The sequence below is a fragment of the Dama dama genome, chromosome X (genome assembly GCF_033118175.1).
Source record: "Dama dama isolate Ldn47 chromosome X, ASM3311817v1, whole genome shotgun sequence".
Lineage (NCBI taxonomy): Eukaryota > Metazoa > Chordata > Mammalia > Artiodactyla > Cervidae > Dama > Dama dama.
In genome coordinates, this window is record NC_083714.1 from 38,785,367 (window position 1) to 38,806,031 (window position 20,665).

A 20,665-nucleotide genomic window follows, 5' to 3' on the forward strand; every position below is an offset into this window, starting at 1 on the left:
CAAAGTGCCTGTATGCTCTATTTGTATTCCACAGGATGGAAGGCAGTGTCTCAGGCTCATTGGTCTCTCTAGCAGGCCTCTTTTCTCTGAGACCTTCCCACAGCCTTCTATTTTCTGTGTCACTGAGTTTCCTGGCCATAGCTACTTGGTTTGGTATACATTTCATCTTATCCTAGTTGAACAAGTAATACTTTTGTTATGGTTTGGGACTAGACCCACAAGAATGAGTGAGAGCCTACAAAGGTTCACTGGTAACCTTTCATTGTAGAAAATATAAAAACACATACTCTTGGGACTTCCCCAGCAGTCCAGTAGTTAAGACTCCGTGCTTCCAATACAGGGGCGAGGGGGTTCAATCCCTGGTGGGGGAATGAGATCCCACATGCTGCAAGTCATGGCCAAAAAAAAAAAAAAAAGACAAAGAAGAAGGAGATACTGCTGAGTTTCCCTGAGGTAGCCAAATTTCTGTGTCTTTAAAATGTATTCCTTACTTAAGTTTCTTATATTTTGTTAAATACTTGTGTTCTTCCAATAAAATTCATTTGCTCCAGAAGATCTCACTTATTTAATTATTCACAATGAACACCAGCATGATCAAGGAAGCTGCGGCTCTGTCACCTGAACTGGGGCGGAGCTCTAAGCTCTGGAGTCTGATGCATTAAGAACAGGAGCCGGTGGCAAGGGGATGGGGTCTCCAGGCCATGTTAAAAGCTCCCCTCTTTGTAAACCTCGCCCCTTTGTCTAGAGAAGTATTCCCCTTAATGCTAGTCACTCAGTCGTGTCTGACTCTGTGAGACCCCATGGCCTGTAGCCCGCCAGCATCCTCTGTCCATGGGATTCTCCAGGCAAGAATACTGGAGTGGCTTGCCATGCCCTTCTCCAGGGGATCTTCCCACCCCAGGGATCGATCCCTGGCCTCCTGCATTACAGGCAGATTCTTTATCATCCGAGCCACCTGGGGAGCCCAGTCCCCTAAAGGTAGCAGGTAATCTAATACCCCCTATGAGAAGTGATCCTTTTAGCCACTTCATGAAGGCCATGAATGCATATTTGGGGATCGTGGAGAAATCTTCTGATACTCTCAAGGGTAAGGAGAGGTAGGGTGACCGGCATGGTTTTATAGAAGATTCGTTCAGAAGTCAGTAGGACCAAACTAGAAGCAGCAAGCACACAGTCAATTCCTGCTGAGCCTGCATTACAATCTCGGTCCCTTGTGCCTGAGACATCTTTTATTACACCACACCACTAGGTCTTCTAAAGACTTTGTAACAGCAGAATTACATTAGCAAAGTGGGTAGAATTTTTGGCATTGTTTATTCTTTAAACATATCAGTACACCTTCCAGTTCTAACTGGAATTCAACATGCAATTAACAAAAATTGCTTGTCTTATGTGTATGGCTTACCATGGTTTAAACATTTCAGCAGGGACTTCCCTGGTGGTCCAGTGGCTGAGGCTCCATGCTTCCAATACAGGGGGCCCAAGTTCAATCCCTGGTTGCGAAACTAGATTCCACATGCCACAACTAAGACCCAGCAAAGCCAAATTAATTAATATTTTAAAAAATAGAAAAAAATTCATTTTCCCAGCAAATACCCTTGCTGTGGTCAATAACTCCCTTCCCACCCCCACAGGAAAGGAGAGTAAGACTGGCAGTCTCTTCTGCCTGTAGATCTTCAGGGTGGCTGGGTGCCTTGCTCTTCCTGACATTTCATAAAGATCTTGGGCTGAAGGTGGCAGCAATTCTGTTCTTACCATTCAGTCTAGAGGGCACCAAGCTTCAATGTCTCATTTCCTGCCCGAGAGGTTCATCAGGATGCAGAGCTCAGATCACTTCTCTTTTTCTCTAATTGCACCTGGAACTTTATATCCCTTTGATTATCCTCTCCTGCTACAGAATGGGTCTCACATAAGACTGGAAGCCATCTCCCATTGGCCATATTTCAGGTCAGTGGGTATGATTTTACCTGAGGCATTTGCATTTAGAATGCCAAACACCATGAAACCCCACTATCAAACACCATGAAATCCCACTACCATTCTGATCTTCATTGGCACGCCAGCCTCACCAGAAGCGCTTTCCATGGAGGTGGGCCGAGGGCAGGGGTGGGCAGGGCCAGGAACCCTACTGTCGTCTGCGCAGGCCCCGCCCTCAAGAGCAGATGGTTGCTAGTGCGCAGACGCATAATGGAGGTGGAGCTAGGGCTGTAGGGGCGGAAGAAGAGGGTTAGGGGATGGGCGGGGCTAATGGCGATAAGGAGGCGGGGTCAGAAACGAGGGGCGGGGCCTTGGTTTCCGCAGGCAGCCGGTGGGAGAAGGGCAGGGGCCAGAGGCCAAGGCAGGACCCCAGGACTCTGCGTCTTGCAGCATGAGGGCGAGGCCCTCTGCACTCTGAGCAGAGGAGTCAGCCCTGTGCCCACCCTGCCTGTCCAGCCCGCCACTCACTTGTCCTTCTGAGTTCCTTGGCTTGCATGAGGTTCTGTGAACACATTTTCCTGCTTCTTCATGCATCTCTCAGACAGATTATTGGCACCTACGCTGCAGATGTTGCCTGCAACATGAATGGGAAAGCCCCAAATACTAGCCAGCATAATCCCGAGCAGGTGTTCAAAGAGGGCACCGTGAGCAGGAAATGTAAGGAAGGTTGCATGCTAAGAAAGCTCTTGATTTTCTATACCAAAAGACTAAAAGAAAATAATCATTTGGTCATCTGCATCAGCTTTGAAAAGATAAAAATGAAGGTTATCTGATGTTACCAGAGGCATTTGCCTTTAGCCTATTACCAATACCAGAATATCAAATTACCACTCAGATCATTAATTTACTTTCTCTGACATCATCATCACATACATGCGCATAACTCACTGTTTACTTAGGGCAATGACACTCCAATTTCTTTCACAAATCATGTGTTTTTATGAGACAGTGCTACAGGTCAACCTCTCTGGATACCCACAACAGCTCAACCCGAAAAGCAGGTGACTCTTGTTTCAAATGAAAATATGTAATTAACTAATCATTTTGGAGTTGGGATTTTAGTTGAACTCTTACTTAATATATTGCATATATATTGGAACATTGAAGGTAATCTTAGACTTATGGAATTTATCAGTTTACTCTTTGAAAACTCAATAGATTTAGTATTCATGAAGGTTTTACTCACTGACTGCTTTTTTCCCCCTCGCAAATCTGTTCTTCCTATGTCTTCTGCCTCTTGATCAATGAAAGTGCTTTTCTTCACATTGCTTAGGCCAAGCACCTTGGCATCCTCCTTGACTCCTCTGTTTCTTTCATGTCCCACACGAACTCCATCAGCAAACCCTCAGCTCTGCCTTCAACCTATGAGCAAAGGGCTGCACATCCAGGGACAGGAGGAATTGCTGTGGCCTTTTTCCCAGTCAATTCACCACCGTCTGTATGTGGAAATATGAGCCAATACCTACAAGCAGAGTCCCATAAACAGAATATGGACTCATAAAAAGACATGAGCTACAATATAGAAATAAAGTCAGTATGTAAGGTATGTGCTTACTCAAGGTGTATGAATCCCTTCTAATCCACTAGGGTGAACACAGAATCAAAAATGGGTGTAAAGGAAACATCTGTGGATTTGCAAGGGGTTAGAATTTCAGCTCAATGTGCTCTCTCCATATTCTAAGAGGAGTAGAAAATCAAAGGAATCTCCTTTCTACCCCCAGGAGAGTAGAGGAGACAAGAAGCATACAGCTCACATACTTGCTGTGCAAAGTTGTGCAAAGTTCAGTTGCAGGATTAGAGTTTTAGATCATTGTTTGGGATCAAGAAAACTTTGTGATTGATGGAGGAAATTTTCACAATTGAGGTGTGGGGAAGTCATTCTGGCTTCTATGTGATTTAGCTTGAACTTTAGGCTAACGAGAACAGCCTGTCTTATGACCTGTTTATCATGCAGTGTACATCTGCTTTAGCGATTCAGAAAAGAATTCATTATCCAGAAGTATAGAATGTCCACTTTGAAGGTAGGGATAAATGCTACCCTCTCCTATGATGCTTGTGCTAGTATTCCTTTAAAGATAAGTTTTCCTTCCCAGATATCAAGGTCCTGCTGATTCACTCTGTACATGCTTATCTATCCCTTTTGAAATCTTGAAAGAATGTACCCCTGCATGTTTCTGCCTGATGGTTCTTTGTTCTGAAAAGATACAAAACTGTGATGAAAACCATGCTTCTCCAGCACAGGTTCTGAGAATTCCTGATAAGTTTTTCCCTCAGCTACACTCCTCAGTTTGGCTCAGAGAACACTCGTTTCCATTTCTATTCCTGTTACAGATCTGATATTGGTTATTTGTGTTGAAATGATGGTAAAAAAAAAAAAGCTTGGCTTGGCACCATCTGAGTTAGAAGTGGTAGCGTGATAGGGACTAGCCTTCTGAGCAGGTTCCAAATATTGGATCTTGGTTTGGTTCCAGTTTGAATGGAAAGGACAACCTCCCCCAACCCCAACCCACCCCCCCCCACACACACACACAAAGGATTGATCATCACGGTGTTACTTCGTTCTTTGGCAATATCTTTCATTGGAGGCACTATGAACACTCTGAAAACACACCTCTGTGAGGTTATCTACAAGATCTTCTACAACAAACACCCCCAAAAGATGTCCTTTTCATTATAGGAGACTGGAATGCAAAAGTAGGAAGTCAAGAAACACCTGGAGTAACAGGCAAATTTGACCTTGGAGTACAGAATGAAGCAGGGCGAAAGCTAATAGAGTTCTGCCAAGAGAACACACTATTCATAGCAAACACCCTCTTCCAACAACACAAGAGGAGACTCTACTCATGGACCTCACCAGATGGTCAACACCAAAATCAGATGGATTATATTCTTTGCAGCCAGAGATGGAGAAGCTCTATACAGTCAGCAAAAACAAGACCGGGAGCTGACTGTGGCTCACATCATGAACTCCTTGTTGCCAAATTCAGACTGCAACTGAAGAAAGTAGGGAAAACCACTAGACCATTCAGGTATGACCTAAATCAAATCCCTTATGACTATAGAGAGGAAGTGAATAGTAGATTTAAGAGACTAGATCTGATAGACAGAGTGCCTGAGGAACTATGGATGGAGGTTCTTGACATTGTACAGGAGACAGGAATCAAGACCATCCCCAAGAAAAAGAAATGCAAAAAAGCAAAATGGCTGTCTGAGGCGGCCTTACAAAGAGCTGTGAAAAGAAGAGAATCAAAAAGCAAAGAGAAAAGGGAAGCTATACCCATTTAAATGCAGAGTGCCAAACAAGAGCAAGGAGAGATGAGAAAGCCTTCCTCAGCCATCAATGCAAAGAAATAGAGGAACACAATAGAATGGGAAAGACTAGAGATCTCTTCAAGAAAATGAGAGGAACCAAGGGACCATTTCATGCAAATATGGGCTCATAAAGGACAGAAATGGTATGGACCTAACAGAAGCAGAAGATATTAAGAAGAGGTAGCAATTGGTAAATTCAAAAAAATTGAAACCATTCCAGTCATCTTTTCTGACCACATTGCAGTAAGATTAGTTCTCAATTACAGGAGAAAAACTCTTAAAAATTCCAACATATGGAGGCTAAGTAACACACTTCTGAATAACCAACAAATCATAGAAGAAATCAAAAAAGAAACCAAACTATGGATAGAAATGAATGAAAATGAAAACCCAACAACCCAAAACCTACGGGACACTGTAAAAGCAGTGCTACGGGGAAGGTTCATAGCAATACAGGCTATGTCAAGAAATAAGAAAAAAAATGAAATAAATAATCTAACTCTACACCTAAAGCAACTAGAGAAGGAAGAAATGAAGAACCCCAGGGCTAGCAGAAGGAAAGAAATCTTAAAAATTAGGGCAGAAATAAATGCAAAGGAAACAAAAGAGACCATAGCAAAAATCAACAAAGTTAAAAGCTGGTTTTTTGAAAGCATAAATAAAATTGACAAACCATTAGCCAGATTAATCAAGAAACAAAGGGAGACGAATCAAATCCACAAAATTAGAAGTGAAAATGGAGAGATCTCAACAGACAACACAGAAATTCAAAGACTCATAAGAGACTACTACCAGCAGCTATATGCAAAAAGAATGGACAACTTGGAATAAATGGACAAATTCTTAGAAAAGTACAACTTTCCAAAACTGAGCCAGGAAAAAATAGAAGATCTTAACACACGCTTTTCTGTAATCAGAAAAGTTCCAGCAAACAAAAGCCCAGGACCAGATGGCTTCACAGCTGAATTCTACCAAAAATTTAGAGAAGAGCTAACACCTATCATACTCAAACTCTTCCAGAAAATTGCAGAAGAAGGTAAACTTCCAAACTCACCCTATGAGGCCACCATCACCCTAATTCCAAAACCAGACAAAGATGCCACAAAAAAAGAAAACTACAGGCCAATATCACTGATGAACATAGATGTAAAAATCCTTATTAGCCTATTGAATTCTGAAATCTCCATGATGAGAAAGGCATTGCTACACACCTGCAAGGCTCTTGACACCTTACAGATCTCAGGGAACTGTCTGTGCTATAATTCAATCTGAATGCCAGATTTTCATACCTGGTAAATCTTTTAATGTAACACATTTGAACCACATGAAAAAATCAGATTTCTGCTTTAAGTGACCCATTCCCTAGTCTTGACGATCTTAAACAAACAAAAAAACAAACAAACAAAAAAAACTGGTGTAGGAGGCTAATGGTTTAAATATTTACTTTTAATTCCACTATACCATTTGTATTTTGTTTCACAAGATTCTTATTGTATTACCAAGTGTGTGACTGAGCCTCCAATGAAAATGATGACTTGAAGCAGTTGATCAAATGTATAGCTCGATATATGGTGAATGATTGTAATAGTGTAACTCTAGGTATGAAAAGTGGAGAAGGCAATGGCACCCCACTCCAGTACTCTTGCTGGAAAATGCCATGGATGGAGGAGCCTGGTAGGCTGTGGTCCATGGGGTCGCTAAGAGTTAGACAGGACTTAGCGACTTCACTTTCCCTTTTCACTTTCATGCATTGGAAAAGGAAATGGCAACCCACTCCAGTGTTCTTGCCTGGAGAATCCCAGGGATGGGGGAGACTGGTGGGCTGCCATCTATGGGGTCGCTCAGAGTCAGACATGACTGAAGCGACTTAGCAGCAGCAGGAGCAGGTATGAAAAGATGCAATGAGAGGGAATACTTTCCTGGACCATAATAGAAGACAGGTGTCCAAAGATCTTTGACTATTAAGACCTAGTCCAGTAATAGCACATTGAGTGTCTTATCAACAAAAACCTTCTCCAGACCTGGGAACGAGCCTTCCCAGCAACGCGGGACAACGTGGTCATGAAATGCCCCCTAAAGTATGGTCGGATTTATGACCACAAGGGGGCCGTGTCAACTACAAATTGGCACTTTGCAAGAGCATTTTGCCAACGACTGAACAACAAAGGCATTTGCCATCTGCCTCTATGGAGATTGAACACCATGCTGCTATAGCTGTTGACCATCAACAACCCCTGAGGGAGTGTAGGGTGGAGTGAGGCACTCTGTGCTTCAGGGAATCTGATGGGAAAAGTCTTTAAATAGTTGAATGCTTTTTGGAGCAGATTTTATGATCTCAATCCTTGCATCTCCTCATATCTAGAGAAGCATTAAATCCATTCATGGTGATATCAGATCCTCATGACTAACAAAATCCTTTTGTAAAATGAGAGTTTTGCGGTATAGAACTCCCCCTTCACCAAGGCCCCAGATGTCAAACATCAAAACTATATAATGGGACTTCCCTGATGGTCCAGTCGGTAAGACTCCACGCTCCCAATGCAAGTGGCTCAGGTTCAATACCCGGTCAGGGAATTAGTTCCTACATGCCACAACTAAACATCCCAAATGCTGCAAAAAGATGGAAAATGCCACGAGCTACAACTAAGGCCTGGCACACTCAAATAAATAAATAAAAATATGTATTAAACAAGACTATATAAACAAAAAAATACATGAATACATTTCCTCCATTTCAGTACTGTTTATAGTTCTCAGTGTGAGGTTCCAACACATTTTAAAAAGATTTTAAGTGCTACCTTTGCCACCCTCATCTCACCCCACGTGCGCTCTGACAGTCCAGGCTGATTTCACCCTTCCCTGTGGATGCCCATCTCACTTCACCCAAGCTCAGACACTCTGGCCAGAGCTGCTCCCACACAGACTGTCGTCATCTCTTTTACACTCTCACATTTTTTGCCAAGATCCAACCCCCCACCATTTGCTACAGAAAGCAATCTTCACTATGCTTGCTTACTATCTTTTTCCAAACATATTCCAGAGATAGTGACAGGTGTATCTGTAGAGCACGTAAAGGCCCATGTCTCCTTTGACTCTAGGAAAATGAGGCAGGAACCAGGATGTGTTTTGCCAATCCCAGTACAGAATTTTCAGGTACAGATAGGTTTCCCTTTCATCTAGTTCTATAGCATATTGCACCATGCTCATTCATATGATATTAAAGCAGTTTTTGAGATCTCATTGACGTAGAAGAATTGCATATTTTAAGCTGTGCAATGTGATGTTTTGAAATACATTATAATGATTACCACATTGCTTGGTTTCTTATCAGCTCAACATGGATTGGCTGGGTCCTGCCTCGACATCTTTCTTACCCAGTTTAGGCTCTAACACCCACACCAGATCATCCTCACCACTACCCTGCTCACCCCTCACCCTCAACTGTGTTGACTCTCTTTTATGGAGCTCAGGCTCCAAACCCCTGAGCTGGGTTACTGCACTTGTTGCCTAGGGCGACTTTAACCAAGTACCATAAACTGGGTGATTTCAGTAACAGAAATTTGCTATCGCACAGTTCTGGAGACTCAAAGCCCCAAATCAAGGTATTGGCAATGCTGGTTCCTTCGACAAGTTGGGAGGGAGAATGTGTTCCTTGGCTCTCTCCTTGGCCATCTTCTCCCTCTGTATGTATCTCTATATGTCCAAATTTACCGTTTTCATTAAGACACCAGTCATACTGGATTAGGGCCCACTCTTCATCATCTCATCCTAAATTGATTACCTCTGTGAAGACTTTATCTCCTACTATGTTCACATTCTGAGGTACCAGGAATTAGAATTTTATCGGTTCCGTCCAGTCCAGCTGCTATAACAGGATTCCATAGACTGGGTAGCTTATAAACAGCAGAAGTTGATTTCTCCATTTTGGAAGCTGGGAAGTCCAGGATCAAGGCAGGGGCAGATTCAATGTCTTATGAGGACCCCCTTTCTAGTTCATAGATGGCCATCTTTCCCACATGGCAGTAGGGGGAAGGGAGCTCTCTGGGGTCTCTTTTAGAATTAAGGGCACTCATCTCATTGATGAAGGCTCCATCCTCATGACCTAATCACCTCCCAAAGACCCTACTTCCACAGACCACGACATTGTGGGGTTAGGATTGCACATATGAACTTTGGGGAGACACAATCCCTAAGCCTACAGGAGACTTTGACATCTGAATTTTTGTAGGACACAAATAAACCTACAAGTTACTTGCCATCCCATGTAGCTGTCCTCCTTACTGTCATCAGATCCGGAAACATCGTGCCAGACCTCCCTGTATGAATATCCTCAACATCCTCTCAGGTTCTAAAAAGCTGGGCCAACTGCTACTAAGCAACCCCTGCCCCTGGAATGGCTCTCCTGGACTCACCTGGACCCTTAACAGCCCACATCAGGCCCCTGACACCATCCCCCACGTGGATGCTCTTCTCACCCTGGCCTCAGCTGACACCACATAATATAGGACCACAAAAGCTCCTCCAACACAAACACCTACATTGCTTGGCCCCCGCTAATAGCTTTTGGACTGAATTGGTCAGCGAGAGGAGAGAAAGAAGAAACCTGGTCATTTGGGGTAGCCCTCTATTCCTTGTTTGTGTTTCCAGTTCTTCTAGTTTCTTTAAATATACCAAAGAAGGACGTCCCTGGTGCTCCAGGGGCCAAGACTCCAAGCTCACAACGCAGGGGCTCAGGTTCCATTCCTGGCGAGGGAACTAGATCCCACATGCCATAACAAAGACCCAGATGCCGCAAAAAAGGTCAAAGATCCTCTGTGCTATAACTAAGACCCAGTGCAGGCAAAGAAATAAATCAGTGTTTTCTAAAATCTAAGTCAAAAAATACATACCGAAGAGATCAATTTTACTTTCTAGGTCTACAAAATGAGTGGAAGAATACATTTCTTATTCAAACAAAAGCAGACATTTCCAGTATCTGAGGGCTTTGGAGATTTGGTTTTGCCATTTGTTTCTGCTATCTCTCACTCAAGAGTGTCTTTTCCTTCTTAATTGTCATGTCGTGTTTATTGATGATTTACACGTAGGAGAAGCCTGGAAATCCTGCAATCAGGGTGGCTTCCTGGAGGTGCCAAACCAGATGCCCTCCCTACTTCGGTGACAAAAGCCTTCCATCAGATGAGCTTCAGTTGACCACAGAAGTTCTCCAACAGGCAGATATGAGCAGCAGTGAGCCTAAAAACAAAAACAGACACACATCCATGGGCCCGGAGGTTGGAGAGAAACGGGTCAGTCAGAATCACATTCAGCCAAACAAAATAAAAACTCCTCATGGTTCCAGTCATGGCAAAACAGCAAATAATAGAAGCAGTTTGTGGAACGGTATATCAATGCTATGGGGTGTTCCAGGCCCTTCACATGAAACTGTGTAGTAGGAGTTGGGTTGAAAGGGATCCCTGAAATCATGACTCACAGAAAGTTTGAAAACCATTGTTTTTGGAATTTTTCCTCTCCCTCTGGGGATCCTAGTAAAAGCTGAACCCCTAGGAAAGGCAGGGAGGGTGCCCTGACATCATGGCAAGGAAGGTCGTGGGCCACAAGAGGCTGTCTGGCTAGATTCTTGGGTCACAGGCCCAGCCCAGATCTCTTAACCTTGCCCGTATTCTGCTCCCTTTGGTACCCCTGCAGGCCACACTACCACCCCTCACTCACCCCGAGTGCTCTTCGTGCCCACCCTCTTTTTGATCCCCCACAGACAGTCACCAAATCCATTCTGCCCTGGACTCCCACTTTCATGGGTCCCCACCCCTCCAACCCCAAGGCCGCCACCCCAACTCCAATGGCCTGCCCTCTTTAGCCTTCTGATGGCAAAGGCCCTGCTTCCAGTGCCCCGCTGATCCCAGAACCTAGTTCTCTCTCCCTGCTCCTGCTGTGTCTGTCTCATGGCAGCTGAGAGCATCTAGTCCCCCCATGGTCAGTATGAGGACAATATGCAACTCTGTTGTGAGTTTCACAGCACTGCTCCTCTAGGACACAACCACTTGTCCTAGCAAAAGATTTGGGAATTTTGAAAGTTCTGCCTTGGGAATAAAGCCTGCAGTGGTAGCTGCTCTTCTGTCTGAGTGGCTACAATATTCCTTCCTCAGACTAAGGACCATTACTGAAGAAACCACCAGGGGGCAACGATGCTCTATTTAATTCTAATTGCCTCATTATAAAAGTGGGGGACATTTGGAAAATATAGAGAGACCAATAGTAGAAAATAAAAGCCATCTGACACCTTGTATGTCAGATAACCATTCAGAGCTTAACGGCATTTTGCTTACATTATTTTTCCCATCTACTTAAACATAAATAAAATGTCAATGTAACATTTATCCACACACTCTCTGGCTTCTACGTTGAAATAACATCTTGTAAAGATCTTTCCAAGGTGTTATTTATTCTTCTATGGCATTACTTTCTAATATTTAATTATTGCAAAACACATGGACAGTATACTTCACAGAGGTTCAATTTCTATGCATACAGTAGAGAGGAAAAAGAAAGTTCCCTCTGCCCTTCTAGATTCTTGACTGAGACTCCCCCCTCCTCTCCATAATAAAAGACAAATACACAGGAGAACAACAAGTTTAAAACCATAGATACCTCCTGTATACACTGCAGAGACCTAGGAAACCTGAGGAACTCACCCAAATGGCCCAAACTACCACATTAAGTACCATCTCCAGCTAAAGACAAAAGCAGGTGTTGGGGGTGGGGGGCGGTTAGGGGAGGGAACCAAGAAAGAAATAGTAAACGAGGGTGAAGTTGCAATGCAAACTTAAGTCTTTCTCCACTGATAAAGAGTTTCAGGAGATAAAGTCATCCATCCCCCACCCCCCCCCCCTTTCTGAGAGCAGGAGACACCCTTACAAATGGAGGTTTCCCTTAGAAGTGTAAAGGTATCTTATCAAAGAGTAACTTCTACTTGGTTTTCAGAGCTTCTCCTCTGTCTGTAACATCTCAGAAATAACCAGCCCCTAATGATCAATATGCCAAACAGGCATATTCTGGTGTGGCAAGCTCTGCTCTCCCTTCAATACCACTGATAAGCCCTTTAGTTTAGGGGATCAATGACCAGAAGAGGTATTGCTGGCTCAAGGGCAAGCCAACCAATCCTTTTAGGTTTGGACACCTATTGCCAAGTTGCTTTCCAGAAAGACTGCTCTCTCTGGAAGTGTGAGAGAATGCTGCTGTGATCTTGTCATTGGCAACACTGGTCCTATCTTTTGAAGTCTTTACCAGTTTGACGGGCAACGTATTTCTTCACAGGTGTTTTAAACTGTGCCTTGTCAATCAAGTGTAAAAGACACATTTACTGAGCACTGATTCACTGTCATACCTGGTGCACACGAGAACCCAGAAGGGGGTAAGACAGATACCATGCCACTCTCCCCAGTCTCCGGTTCTAAGGAGATGAGCTGTGCTCAGCTGCTCAGTCGTGGCTGACTCTTCACTACCCCGTGCATGGTAGCCAGCCAGACAGACTTCTCTGTCCCTGGGATTTCCTAGGCAACAGTACTGGAGTGGGTTGCCATTTCCTACTCCAGGGGGTCTTCCCAACCCAGGTATCGAACCCACATCTCTTGTGTCTCCTGCATCGCAGGCAGGTTCTTTACCAATCGAGCTATGAGGGAAGCCCAAAAGGTCGTGAACCCAAAACTAGATTTAATACATGATCCAACTTTTGTTTCAATTTCTCCCAGAAACGTGATCTTAATCAACATGTCTGGATTTACCAATAAGGTAATCTGTCTACCATAAGCTCTGTCTATCCCCCTGAGGAAGAAAAGGCCATCTGCATGAAAAAAACAAACCAAAAACCCCCCTCCCTTTCCTTGCTCCCCTAATCACCCCATATCCTACATTTTGAAAAGGACAAATTCAAAGCCCCACCATTCTGTCTGGGCTGGCAACTGAAATGCTCCCCTGGCCTTGCACTAAGAGGTGGCCTGCCTGTTCCCTATTTCACCAGGAAAGCAGATACTAATGCAGCAGACCCTGTTAAGGGACGTTCTCTCCCTCCACTGCAAGGTTAGCGCGCCGCGCCGTGGGGGCGCGCGCACGCGCCGTGGGGGGGCGCGCGCACGCGCCGTGGGGGGGCGCGCGCACGCGCCGTGGGGGGGCGCGCGCACGCGCCGTGGGGGGGCGCGCGCGCCGTGGGGGGGCGCGCGCGCCGTGGGGGGGCGCGTGCGCCGTGGGGGGGCGCGTGCGCCGTGGGGGGGCGCGTGCGCCGTGGGGGCGCGTGCGCCGTGGGGGGTACACCAGGATAAACCGCTGCTTGTGATAAGGACCTTGCAGAAGCAATCAGCCCGTGTCCCTGAGCAGAAGCCCCGGACCCTTCCACCATCCTTAAGCGGAGTCACAGAGTCGAGGCTTCAAGAGTGAAAATCTCTAATGATAGTGCGCAGTCTTCTTTTAGAAAACGTGAAATGAGGAAGCCTTCGTCCTCCAAAATTCTTCCCTTACTACCTTTCTTTTTTTTTTTTATTTATTTATTTATTTTTTTTATTATTATTACTTTTTTTTTTTCCAGTGGGTTTTGTCATACATTGATATGAATCAGCCATGGATTTACATGTATTCCTTTACTACTACCTTTCTTCTCACTGCTCTTTTCCTGAATTCCTGAGTAGCCAGGACACAAGGTGAGTTCCGGAGGGTTAACTTAACCTTCTAATGTCTTCAGCAATTCATCATATTTAGGATCAGTTCTGTCATCTTAGACTGGCATTTGGTCTGTAAAAGTATTGGTGGACAACATCTATTTTCACACCTATAATTTTTTTTTCTTTACTTGCTGCAAAACAACTTCAAGGCGACATCAAAAGAAATACTTGTGTTGGGTGAGAAGCAAAACAAGGCGAATAGTTCATCCCCCAAACGCAGCAAGTGCAGTCATTTTTCCTCATTCTTTTTCCGTTTGGACTTGCCATCTGATTAACACAGTAGCATCTAGAAGATTTGGATAAATGTTGCCGTTGGTGGTAGTGTCAAAGATAAACAAAGCCAGACACTAAAGTGGTCAGGACAGATTTTAATCAGTAACATAATATTGCAACACAGAGAATACTCCAGCGTGACCTTTGATTTGTACAGAAGTGACTGGGTGTTTTTACAGGGAAAATGAAGGAACAAGGAAGGGTGTAAGTGAAGGTTCAGTAGAGTCAGGCAAGTGAAAAATTACAAAAAGTGGAAAGTTGTTTGAAGGGAGTCAGTGTGAAACCCATCTGGGTTTATTAACTGGTGCCTGTCAATATGTAGGTCCTCCCCTTCCAGAGAACCTGGGAGAAAGGGACGCTATGTCCTGCTGTTGCCTGGAAGTAACAGTAAATTATTTTGGCAGCCTTGAGTTTTCTAACACAGGCATGTTGAAGGGGACTAAGGTCATCCTTGGGAGGAGACCCTGAGCTGTTTCCAACTATTTTAGTATTTGTTCACATCTTTATTGACCAAGTTCGAGGCTTAAGTGAGAAGAGGGCTCAGAGGAGACTAGCTAGAGTTTGGTCGAGGAGAGCACCTTTATCAGCAGACCACAAGGCTTCAGTGGTATGTGACGCCAATCACAAGCCCACACGATAGAGCAGAGGGGATCTCATAGGCCAAGATGCATGGAACTGCCTCATGTGGGATGGGAGAGCAGGGCCTGAGCCACCCGCAGGGTGGACCCTCTCTCTTTCCTCTCAGTTCTGTCTACTCATGCACACAAAACAAAGTTCTGTTCTGGTGAGAGTGAACCGGCAAGACAACTTTGACAGGGAGCAAGAATTTAGAAAACAGTGGACAGCCTGCAAAATGTGTATTGGAGAGAGCCCAGATGCTCCTTCCTCTGTGCCCTGCTGTCCTGAGGACAGCTTGTGGATGGTTTACATTAATATATGCCCATATAGCACTCAGGGACTTTGCTCTACCCTCCTGGAAAACTCCCAGTTACTGTCCCCACTGCCAGCCTTGGAGAGGATAGGATCAAGGGCTATCGGTCTTTTGTGTCACATGCAGATAACATGTCAGTATTTTCCAGGTTAGCTTTTGGGGTGGGGATGGAGTTGTGGGTGGGGTAGACATACCTTCCTGAACTCGTGCTCAGGAGCTCTGCTTGCAGACTGCCTCAGGAGTCTACATATTTCAGAGTTCTCCAGGAGATTTAAGCTTCCAGGCTTCCAGATATGGAGGTTTCAAGGTTCCAAGAGCCTCCTTGACTAGGCTCAGAACTCCTGCAGTATCCACACCACCAGCAGCACCACATTCTGTAGGTCAAGGCCAAGTCACAGACCAGCTCAGACTCAAGAGCCTAGAGAAATAGACTCTACTTCTTGATGGAACGACTGGCATAGTCCCAGTGCCAAGGGCTGCACGTCTAGCAATGGAAGGAATTGTTGGAACCTTCTTTGCAGTCAACTGACCAATCTACCTAGAACCAATATTTCACCATTCCAGGTGCTAAGGAATTGTTATGGAGTACTTGGCATGCAAGCATTCACAGCTCCTCCTTTAGCCATTTTAAAAGGACGTCCAAATGATCCTCTCTGAAGAGGCTGGCTTCCCATGTTTAATCACTGATTATCACGGTTAAATGGTATGTTCAAGAAGCAGACCATGGGCTGGAATTGCACAGTACAATCAGTCATACATAAATACGTTAATAGTCATTCTTGCTTTTACACAACAGAATCAACTCAACTAGTTTAAATTAGCAAATACGTATTAGAGATATATTAGGTTATAATCTGTGGGAAAGATAGTGGAACAGACTCTAGGTTCGGCTTCTTGGACCAACTCTGGTGGATAGGCAAGGGAGAACTTAGAAATCACTGGCATCAGATTGGCAGAACCTAAGTTATGTGTCTAAAGCTTAGCAGCAAGGGAAGCTAGGAAAAGCAGGGAGTTTAGCGAGGGAGGAGGGCATACAGTTCTATGGGTTTTAATAGATTTTTATACAGTAGCTGTATCACTCCCCAAAGAACTTCCTTCTACCATTGCTTTATATTGATACCCTCCCCCAGCAATATACTCTGGCACCCACTGATCTCTCCATAAGTCTAGTTCTGTCTTTTCAAGAAAGTTATATAAGTGGAATCATATAGTATGCAGCTGTAGTGACTAGCTTCTTTCACTCAGCACAGCTTTGCAGTTCATGCAACTTGTTCAGTATATCAAGAATTCATTCCTTTTTATTGCTGCATCTCAGTGTATGAAAGTGCCAGTGTTTGCTTATCCTTTCACTGGTTGAATGATATTTGAGTTGTTTCTAGTTTCTGGCAATGATGAATTGAGCTGCCATATGTGTGTGCAAGTTTTGGTGGGAACACACGTTTTCAGTTCACTTGGGTAAATACCTAGAAGTGGGATTGATGAGTCATGTGGTGCATGCATGCTAAGCTGCTTCAGTCGTGTCCAACTATTTGCAACCCTGTGGAAAGTAGACTGCCAGGCTCCTCTGTCCATGGGATTCTCCAGGCAAGAATACTGGAGTGGGTTGCCATTTCCTTCTCCAGGGGATCTTCCGACCCAGGGGTCGAACCCGGGTCTCCCGCATTGGAAGCAGACAGCTTTAACCTCTGAGCCACTGGGGAAGCCCTTGCTATTTTAAGGGATGCTATTGTAAACATTGCCTTATATATGCTTATCTGCTTTTGTGCTCATGCTTTAGGTGAGAATTCTAGAATTGGAATTGTATCAAAGCCATGAACATTCTCCAGACTCTTGATGAATTTTCTCAGATTGATTTTTGGAAGTTATATAAATTTCCACTTCTGTTAATAAAGTATAAGGCAGTGCATATCATTACACCCTCGCTAAAAGTAAAGTATTACTTTATAACCATTGTATCTGACAAACAAGAAGGATACCTAACAATTCACTTCATTTTCATTTCTTTGATTTCAAGTAAGGTGAAGACTTTTCCATTTGTATTGTTTTTCTTTCGTCTTTCCATGTATTCTGTTCCTTACCTTTGCATAGTTTTTCCATGACCATTATTATGAAGATGTTCTCCTGAAAGTTCTACTGTTTCACGGTTCACATTTAGATCAGCAGTTCATCTGGGAAATAATTTTTGTGTAAGGTAAGACAGGGATCAACATTCACTTTTTTTTCTATTTGGATATCTCACTAAGGGTCCCCAGCCTCCGGGCCCCAGACCAGTACCTCTTAACTCCTTTGAGATCAACGGTGGCATTAAATTAGGAATACAGTGCACAATATATGAGATGCGCTTGAATCATCCCCAGACCATCTGCCCACCCACCCCCCATCCATGGAAAAATTGTTTTCAACGAAGCCAGTCCCTGGTGCCAAAAAGGCTGGGGACTGCCACATTTACCCAGTACCACTGACTGGAAAAAGACATCCGTTCTTTGCTGCTGCTGCTAAGTCGCTTCAGTCGTGTCCGACTCTGTGTGACCCCATAGAAGGCAGCCCACCAGGTGTCTCCTTTCTTTAGTGTCCTGTAATATCACAAATCAGATTATCTATGTGGGTTTGTTCCTGGAATCTCTGTTCAGTTCTGTTGGTTAAATTGTCTATCCTCATACAAATACACTACTTAGTTAACTATAGTAGCTTTATAATCGGTCTTGGTATCTCCTGGTATAAGCCATCCAGGACATAATTGTCCTGGTTATTCCTGGCCTTTGCCTTTCCATATAAATTTCAGAAATAACATATTAATTTTCATGCACACGTATGCATAAACTGCTGAGGGTTTCACTGGGATTGTGTTGCCTCTATGTATTTATTTTGGGAGAACAGCTAGCTTCACAATATGGAGCCTTCCAGTTCATGATTCTGGCATATGTATCCATTTAATTTAGGTCTTGTTTTTTAACATAGGTTTACTATTATTCAGGTATGGTAAGGCCAACAGATTAGGAGATGACTGCCATTGAAAAGACAGTTTGTAGCAGTTCCCAAGAGGAGGGAGCACCTCATGAGGAACCACATGAGGAAGGCCCTGGGTTGGTCAGGAGGCAAAGGGAGCAGGTAAATGGGGAGCAAGAACCTTTATTGTGGTTTCTACTGGTGAGGCAGGTAAGCAGACTGAGCATGGCTAGTCTGAATAATTTTAGCGGGCTCTGGGTCATAGGGGCTGTCCCTAGTTGTCTAGTACCTGGCCCTGGTGTGATTAGGGCAGGTGGACAGTGGCCCGAAGTCTGACAGCCCAGTAGAGGAGATCAGTAGTGACTGGGGCTGTGGCCTTTCAATTGGTTGACTTGCTTTTGAAAGGTATGCTCACAGGTGAGTTCTTGACTCTCTCTAGGAATTGAACAACCCTGGGAGGGGCAGTCCCTCCAGTGGCAGCAAGGCCCCAGATGTCAAAGCATCAAAACTATATAATGGGACTTCCCTGATGGTCCAGTGGTTAAGACTCCACGCTCCCAATGCAAGGTGCTCAGGTTCAATACCCGGTCAGGGAATTAGTTCCTACATGCCTCAAATAAACATCCCACATGCTGCAAAAAGATTGAAAATGCCGCAAACTACAACGAAGGCCCTGCACAATCAAATAAATTAAAAAAAATATGTATTAAAAAAGACTATATAAATAAAAAAAATACATGAATACATTTCCTCCATTTCAGTACTGTTTATAGTTCTCAGTGTGAGGTTCCAACACATTTTAAAAAGATTTTAAGTGCTGCCTTTGTCACCCTCAGCTCACCCCACGTGCGCTCTGACAGTCCAGGCTGATTTCACCCTTCCCTGTGGATGCCCATCTCACTTCACCCAAGCTCAGACACTCTGGCCAGAGCTGCTCCCACACAGACTGTCGTCATCTCTTTTAGACTCTCACATTGTTTGCCAAGATCCAACCCCCCACCATTTGCTACTGAAAGCCTTCTGCACTATGCTTGCTTACTATCTTTTTCCAAACATATTCCAGAGTTAGTGACAGGTGTATCTGTAGAGCACGTAAAGGCCCATGTCTCCTTTGACTCTAGGAAAATGAGGCAGGAACCAGGATATGTTTTGCCAATCCCAGTACAGATTTTTCAGGTACAGATAGGTTTCCCTTTCGTCTAGTTCTATAGCATATTGCACCATCCTCATTCATATGATATTTAAGCAGTTTTTGAGATCTCATTGACATAGAAGAATTGCATGTTTTAAGCTGTGCAATGTGATGTTTTGAAACACATATACATTATGAAATGATTACTACCTTGCTTGGTTTCTTATCAGCTCAACCTGGACTGGGCTGGGTCCTGCCTCGACATCTTTCTTACCCAGTTTAGGCTCTAACACCCACACCAGATCATCCTCACCACTACCCTGCTCACCCCTCACCCTCAACTGTGTTGACTCTCTTTTATGGAGCTCAGGCTCCAAACCCCTGAGCTGGGTTACTGCACTTGTTGCCTAGGGCGACTTTAACCAAGTACCATAAACTGGGTGATTTCAATAACAGAAATTTGCTATCGCACAGTTCTGGAGACTCAAAGCCCCAAATCAAGGTATTGGCAATGCTGGTTCCTTCGACAAGTTGGGAGGGAGAATGTGTTCCTTGGCTCTCTCCTTGGCCATCTTCTCCCTCTGTATGTATCTCTATATGTCCAAATTTACCGTTTTCATTAAGACACCAGTCATACTGGATTAGGGCCCACTCTTCATCATCTCATCCTAAATTGATTACCTCTGTGAAGACTTTATCTCCAACTGTGTTCACATTCTGAGGTACCAGGAATTAGAATTTTATCGGTTCCGTCCAGTCCAGCTGCTATAACAGGATTCCATAGACTGGGTAGCTTATAAACAGCAGAAGTTGATTTCTCCATTTTGGAAGCTGGGAAGTCCAGGAACAAGGCAGGGGCAGAGTCAATGTCTTATGAGGACCCCCTTTCTAGTTCATAGATGGCCATCTTTCCCACATGGCAGTAGGGGGAAGGGAGCTCTCTGGGGTCTCTTTTAGAATTAAGGGCACTCATCTCATTGATGAAGGCTCCATCCTCACGACCTAATCACCTCCCAAAGACCCTACTTCCACAGACCACGACATTGTGGGGTTAGGATTGCACATATGAACTTTGGGGAGACACAATCCCTAAGCCTACAGCAGACTTTGACATCTGAATTTTTGTAGGACACAAATAAACCTACAAGTTACTTGCCATCCCATGTAGCTGTCCTCCTTACTGTCATCAGATCCGGAAACATCGTGCCAGACCTCCCTGTATGAATATCCTCAACATCCTCTCAGGTTCTAAAAAGCTGGGCCAACTGCTACTAAGCAACCCCTGCCCCTGGAATGGCTCTCCTGGACTCACCTGGACCCTTAACAGCCCACATCAGGCCCCTGACACTATCCCCCACGTGGATGCTCTTCTCACCCTGGCCTCAG